The sequence below is a fragment of the Theropithecus gelada genome, chromosome 5 (genome assembly GCF_003255815.1).
Source record: "Theropithecus gelada isolate Dixy chromosome 5, Tgel_1.0, whole genome shotgun sequence".
Taxonomy (NCBI): Eukaryota; Metazoa; Chordata; class Mammalia; order Primates; family Cercopithecidae; genus Theropithecus; species Theropithecus gelada.
The window spans coordinates 70883559-70889558 of NC_037672.1; the positions used below are offsets into that span (position 1 = coordinate 70883559).

Here is a 6000-nt window from a genome sequence, read left to right on the forward strand (position 1 = left end):
TACTTAAAAAAATAAATCACCAAAATCTCCTTAAATAAGAAGGTATCTTCAAAATATTAAGAGTAGATTTTTCTAGTTGTGTCACTCATAGACTATTACAGCAGTGTTAAACATAACATATTCCTTTCTCATTTTGTATTTTTATTCATACTGATTTCTTTAATCCCCCAAAAAAGCATACTAGGAGTATTATTTAAAATTTTCTTAAGGTTTCTAATACAGAAATTCGAGTTAAATTCAAGTGAAGGAGTAAACCTTTTCCACACAATTATGCACAAAGTAAAAATACAAAACTCCAAAATATCAGTTGGTGGTTATTTATTTCCTTTAATATCCTAATTTCACTTAATTCCTTTCTGTGTTCATTCTACATGAAAAACAAAACTTAGCTCTCAAGATGGTAGCTAAAACTGGCACACCCAAACTGAAAATTCTTCTCTCATGAAACACTTCCTGGATTGCAGAACCTGAAATAAAGTTGCGGCAAGTGGGCACTGCTACTGAGCGGAATTACCAACAGAAAATGGAAACCGTCACTTTAAAACAGGATAAACTTTTATCTGCTTTAGTATCTTCTGCTGTGACTAAAAGGACATTCACCCATTAACTGACAGTGATTCGACAAACATGTATCACCAGTTAAAAGATAAAATATTCATTTCTACCTCCACCAATAATTTGCAGCTAAGTTTAAGAAAAGCATAGGGTTCTCTGACATAGTTTCCTCTTATTCTCAATAAGCATAACAATCCCTTACATTTACTTAGTTTTCAGGAAAGAAGAACAAGATGATGTTTTGGTTTACCCAAACAACTACAGAGTCACATAGTTTCAACATTACTCTTTCTATCACTATCTTTTTCCAATACAGAGGCTCCTAAACTTATGGTGGGTTATGTCCTGACTTATGGTGGGTTATGATGATAAGCCCATCATAAATTGAAAATATTGCAAGTCAAAAATGTGTCTAATACACCTAACCTACCAAATATCATAGCTTAGCCTAATCTACCTTAAATGTGTTCAGAATATTTACATTCGCCTACTAGGCAAAATCATCTAACACAAAGCCTAACCTATTTTACAAATAAACTATTGGATATCTCATGTAATTTATTGAATACTGTACTGAAAGTGAAAAACAGAAAGTTGTTATCAGTATTCGAAGTATAGACCCTACTGAATGTGAATGCTTTCACACCATTGTAATTCTGAAAAATTTTAACTCGAACATAGTAAGTCTGGAACTGTCTATATTCAGCATCAAGTAAGACATTATCATTAAGGAATAAAACTATTGGCATCATTAGGAAGATTGGAAGAAAAAGTTTTCTCTCTCTTTTGCCACAGCAAGTAAATAAAGCCATTAGCATTTATACACTTGTTCATTTTTTAGAGACAGGATCTCCTTATGTTGCCCAGGTTGAGGTGCAGTAGCTATTCACAGGCACAATTTTATAGCAATTTTATAGGCACAATTTTATAGCACATGACAGCCTCGAACTCCCATGCTTAAGTGATCCTCCCAACTCAGCCTCCAGAGTATCTGGGACCACTGCACCTGGCTCTCATTGTATTTTCAATGTCTTGCTAGAAATTTCATTGCACTGCTGAGACTACCAAATGCAATAAAAGCCATTGCCACAGAAGTATTATGAAAGTGGCCGGGTGCAGTGGTTCACGCCTGTAATCCCAGCACTTTGGGAGGCCGAGGCGGGTGGATCACAAGGTCAGGAGATTGAGACCATCCTGGCTAACACGGTGAAACTCGTCTCTACTAAAAGTACAAAAAATTAGCCGGGCGTGGTGGTGCGTGCCTGTAGTCCCAGCTACTCGGAGGCTGAGGCAGGAGAATGGTGTGAACCCAGGAGGCGGAGCTTGCAGTTAGCTGAGATCGCACCACTGCACTCCAGCCTGGGCGACAGAGCGAGACTCCGTTTCAAAAAACTAAATAAATAAAAATAAAAAATAAAACTGAAGGTAGTCAATATGGCTTTTGACAAAATTAAATCAGCCTCTACAAATATGTGTGTGTGTGTGTGTGTGTGTGTGTAAACATATATTAGGCAGAACTGAGTAAAGGGGAATCCATCCCTATTGCTGGAAAAATAACCAAAGGTATGCACTACTGAGGATAGAAAGATCATCTTCATGTCAGTAGAACAGAAGCATATTTTCCATTTTTGTGACCCAAATGTATCAACAGCTTAAATATTGGGAGAAAGGCAAAATGTATTTGGAATACAACTTAGCTGACCTTAAAACTTTATCCTCCTTTTCTCTAAGATTCCTACATTATGTAAAAGTAGTAAGATCCAGTTTTGTAGTCTTACTAGCTTCCTGGATGTTCTTTATCCATTTTGCTAAATGACTCCCTAAAAATACATAAATTTCATAAATCACAGGTTGTCCTTGGAAACAGCATCAACTGAGATCCATGTTCTGCTTATAGCTTCCTTTGTCCCATCAAATCATGCATTCTGATTCTTTCCATTTAGCAATCAAGAAAAAACTGCTTAGAAATTTTAATCATCATTAGATTTTCCTCTTCTCAGTTTGTTCTTTCCACTCCCAATCTTATCTACCAACTCCAGTCTTAGATTTCATTCATATTATTTTAAATAAACACAAAGAAACTCCAAGAAACAAATACGTGTCTCGCCACACTTAGGTCCAGCAGAGTATCTCAGGACTCTTCTCCCCTAACAATAGCAGTCCTCATGGTCTACAGCACTCTCAGAGGCAGGCAAGGAATCCTGTTTATTTACATGATTCACCAGCTAGTGTGCATTTCTTTAAGTGTTGTCTTTTCCTTTAAGATGTAAGCTACGGCCAGATATCACTTCTGTTATCAGAACAAGGGATCAGAACCTCAAAACTGTACCTGCCAGCACTCAGCGAAAAATGAGATTACCATCAGGGCCTACTGGAAGTTGTCCCAAAGGTTACCCGATTTCTATCGCATTATTCCTCTAAATCTGATTGCCTTTATTTCTTTCACACAACATTTCTGTAAATCCACAATGTCTCTTAATCATTTAAGAGACTGAAATCATAGCACTAACATTCAAACATCTAAAATAATTTAATATTGACTACATGAACTAAAAGAAATACATTAATCTAAACTGAGAGTACATTCTGCCAGTCTCATTGGGTAAGGTGTCTAATGTATGTTTGTAAGTCTCTAGAAATGACCCCAAAAGAGCAAATGTCACCAAAACCCTCATTCTGAAGAACAGTTAAATCCAAAATGTTGGGGGTTTCTTAGTTTTCAGTTCTTTTAAGCATGGCTGGGACTATCAAAATATCCCATCTTGTCCTTGTCACCCCCACTCCTACAAATGCTCTCTGCCTCAACAGCTCATAATGCAGTGGTACTGCTTTCATGTCTCCATCTACATACATGAGAGTTTCTGTGTCATCTTACTTGACAGTGTGGGATACAGTTAAAACAAATCATTCAATTTCAAGATCTACCACAAAGACCAGAATCCTATCAGTACTTTTAACTTTAAAATGAAAGTAAAAGTTTTTTCTCAGCTATAAAAGCTATAGAAAAATAAACAGGCACACTTCCTTTGAATGAAGTTATACTAATATTTTCAGTCTAAGTACTAAAATGACCATATAAATTATTTACATGCTAATATGATAGACACAAGAAAGACGGTTGTAGTCAGAAACATTTACAAAAGACATTACATTGGCTATAAAAAGGTACTGAATATTGTTCTAAAGCCATTGACGAATCTACTCAAATCACAATGAAAAAAAAATAGGCCCAAATGAGCAATGTACACTTTAATTAATTTAATTCAGGTAATATTACAACTCCAAGTCCCAAGATACAAGAAAAAAGAGAACTACAGCACAATACAGTGTCTCTTAGGAAAGGAACTGTTCCAGGATTTGAGACAATGAGCGTTTAGTACAGCCCAGTGTTCTTGATTTCTCATTAGGAGCAACTTTCCAGGGCACTGAAGCAAACTAGGAAAAGAAATGGGGAGGGTAAGCCAAAGGGGTCGCTGCTCTTCAGTGTCAAGTTGGAAAGAGCTTGCTGCGATCAATTATGCTGAGAAGGTAGGGCCTTGAGAGGGAAGGAAGGGTAGAAAAAACAGTTTTACAGGGCGCTGAAAAAACTGACAGGCCAGAGGTAGAACTGCTTCCTTCTCCATCTTTCACGTCAATTCAAGTTTTTCTTTTTGTTCTGTAAGAACTTTTGTCTTTATGGTGCTTGCTGCGGTTTGCTGATGTAGTTCCCAACTCCTGCCTTCCTTTGGTGACTTATTAACGGACTGGCAAAGGCTGAGTAAAATGCACTTAAGAAAAAAGAAATCACCTCTCCTTGCCAAGACGCACATGCTGCCCAGTACCTGAGGAAGAGCTCCGCTGTCGCTGGCCAAAAGAAATTCCAGTTTAACCTCTGCCTCTCCTATCCAAATCCATTGCAAATAAATGTGTTTGTGCCACTTGCAGAGAATCTGCCTGACTCACCCCCCGCCTTCGGAGTGCCAGGGAGAGATGTAAATGCTCCGTCCTGGAGCGGGCAGTGAAGTGGGGGCCGCGGCCTCGGTAGCACTGAGAGTCCCCAAATCTCCCCCTGTGATGGGTTTGGGGATGTGTTCCTCTCAAGCAGGTGCCTGGTCACAGGGCGACCACCCAGGCTCCCAGCAACACACGTGTCACTGAGCCCGACCCCAGCCCGCCGCAGACACTGGCCCCGCAGTCCTCGTAAAGACGCCCAGTTGCGCGCAGGGGACTTAGCAGTGAGGGAGAAGCAGGACCACCCAAACTTTTCCTCTAAACCCTAAGAAGGAAAAAAAAAAAAGTACTTTTCCGCGGAAGCAGCCTCCACACACCGCCCGCGCCCAGCTCAGGGGATGCCCGGCCCGCAATTGACCTCTCTCTCCCTCCCAGGAGCGCGCTGAGGCCGCCTGCGCGCCCCACTGGATCGGCCCCCGGGCTCGCGCCCGCCCCCGCCGTGTAGCGAGGGACCCCATCGACCCTCCCGGCAGCTGCCGGGGCCAGGCGCTCACCTCCTGGGGTCCGGCTTCCGTCGCTCCTCCAGTTTGGCGGCGGAGTGTGGGGCTGCAGCGGCCACTGCCGCCGCCGCCGCCGCCGCCTTGGCTGCCACCGCGGCCGCCGCCGCCACCGAAGCGCTGCCCGGCGCGCCGCCGGGGTTGGAGGCTGGGGGGCCGCGGAATCCCTGGAGGCGCGAGCCCGGGACGCGGCGGGGCCGAGCCGCGGGAAGTTGTCTGCGCGGGGCGCGGAGCGCGGAGCGAGCCGGGCGCCAGTCACCCGCGCCCAAGTAGTCACAACTTTGCCGCCTGGGTGGGTGCGCGCTCCGGAGAGAGGCGAGTGCGGGAGAGTGGGGCAAAGGGGCTGGGGCGGGAGGGTCTTCGGAACAGGCAGGACTGGAACCTGAAGGGCCCGCGAGGGAGAAAGGTGGCGCAGGGGGGATGTCTACACAGCCCGCGTGCTGCTCGGCGAGCGAGTGTGTAAGAGCGCGGGCGTCTACTCTAGTTTGCCTCCTGCAGCTCCTGCATATTTATGGGGATCTCTGATGTTCCTGCCAGTAACTAACGCTGCAGCAGTGGAGCCCAGCCCGGGCGCCCCTCGGGAGCAAGCCAGGGTGCGGGGGCTCAAGGAAGGCGGCCGCGGCGGAGGCTGTGCCGCGAGCGCGAGCCTGCGATCCATATTTAAAGCCGTAAGTGGCCTCGGCCGGCCCCCTGCCCTGCCCTCGCTCGCGCCCGCCCGCCCGGCCCCCACCGCTCCGGGCCGCCGCTCGGCGTCAGCCGCCCGGGCATCCGCGGCGGGGAGGGGCCTCGAGCCGCGCCGCCTCCGCCAGGGGCTTGAGCTCTGCGCTCAGCGCCCGCCCGCAGCTGGCTGAGGACACGGCTCCGGACCAGCCGCTCTTGCCTCCCGGGTTCCTTCTTTCTCACGCCCTGGGCTGGGTCCTAGGTCCAGCTTTTTGTCCTACTCAGAAGAGTTACCCGT

The 6000-nt window shown here is 45.5% G+C and overlaps 1 protein-coding gene across 3 annotated transcripts in view; it reads right to left on the reverse strand.

Moving 5' to 3' along the window:
• Window positions 1-5146, reverse strand: part of SLC4A4 (solute carrier family 4 member 4) — a 385984-nt gene extending 380838 nt beyond the window's left edge. For 2 of the 3 annotated variants that reach the window (XM_025386055.1, XM_025386056.1), the window contains exon 1: window positions 5040-5146. The gene's annotated coding sequence lies outside the window, so the exon portion shown is untranslated. The remainder of the gene's footprint in view (window positions 1-5039) is intronic. The other variant, XM_025386057.1, reaches the window with a different exon arrangement.
• Window positions 5147-6000: the final 854 nt, after the last annotated feature.